The sequence below is a fragment of the Empidonax traillii genome, unplaced genomic scaffold (genome assembly GCF_003031625.1).
Source record: "Empidonax traillii isolate 1590-97213 ecotype Southwest subspecies unplaced genomic scaffold, ASM303162v1 scaffold4896:size9111, whole genome shotgun sequence".
In the NCBI taxonomy this organism is placed as follows: domain Eukaryota; kingdom Metazoa; phylum Chordata; class Aves; order Passeriformes; family Tyrannidae; genus Empidonax; species Empidonax traillii.
Window position 1 is genome coordinate 1 of NW_020960089.1, and position 1,401 is coordinate 1,401.

Sequence of the window (1,401 nt, forward strand, 5' to 3'; positions counted from 1 at the left end):
CTTTTGGGTGTCCCACTCCCCTCCCACTCAGTTTGGGGTCCCACCACCCCTTTTATCCCCTCTGACCCCCCTTTTCCCACCGACCTCCCCCTTCCCACCCCCCGCTCACCCGAGAGCTCCTCGCCCGCAGCCGGGGGGGCTCCCAGCACCACCAGTGCCCAGAGAAGCCCCCCCAGAAAAGGGGCTGGGTGGGGTCCTGGGTGGGTTTTGAGTGTGTTTGGGGGTCCTTGAGGGGCTATGAGGAGGTTCTGGGGGGCTCCCAGCCCCTTTTGGGGTGAGCTGGGTGCCTATTGAGGGGCAGGTGCCCTCCCAAAGCCCCCCCAGAGCGGGTGACACGGGGGGAACACAGGGGGGTCCCCATTCCTGATCCATCCCAGGGCTGGTTCTGCACCCCCAAACTCGGCTCCACCCCTTGGGATCCTCCAAACCCCCCCAGTGCCCCCCAATAACCAGAACTGTGGCAACTGGGATCGTACTGGGAGCAGCTGGGCCCCTACTGGGATCATACTGGGATCATCCTGGGAGTGACTGCAATAATACTGGGAGTGTGTGAGAGGGACTGCAGCCATACTGGGAATGAGTGGGATCAAACTGGCTTTGTACTGGAAGTGTCTGGAAGTTCCTGGGATCATACTGATGGTGACTGGACTCATACTGGGATCATACTGGGAGCAACTGGGACCATGCAGGGGGCAAATGGCATCGTCCAGGCAGTGCCTGACAGTGCCTGGGGCCATCCTGGACTCAGACTGGGAATCCCTGAGAGGGAAAGGAACCATCTGGGGTGGACTGGGAGCAACTGGGACCACCTTGGGGGCAACTGGATCCTATTGGGAGTGATTGGGAGTGACTGGGATCATAGTGGGAGTGACCAGGACCATACTGGAACCACCCTGGGAGTGACTGTCAGTGCCCAGGACCATACTGGGAGTGACTGGAACTATGCAGGGGGTGACTGAAAGCAACTGGGATCATACTGGAATCAACTGAGAGTAACTGCGAGTGACAAGGTCCATGCTGGAGTCAACTGGCATAGACTGGGAGTGACTGGGAGTGACTGGGATCACACTGATGGGGACTGGAAGCATCCTGGGACAAGTGGAAGTAACTGGGTATGACTACGAGCATGCTGAGGGCAACTGGGATATACTGGGAGAGTCTGCAACCATCCTGGGGGTGACTGGGACCACACTGGGAGTCACTTGGACCTTTCAAGGGGCAACTGGGAGCAACTGGGAGTGACTGGATCTGCAAGGGGCAACTGGGATTGACTGGGACCCTGCTGGGGGAAGACTGGGACCATACTTGGATTGACTGGATCTGTGCTGGAAGCAACTGGGAGCAGCTTGGCCCATGCTGGGAGCAACTGGGCCCACAGTGAGGGTGACTGGGGTCATACTG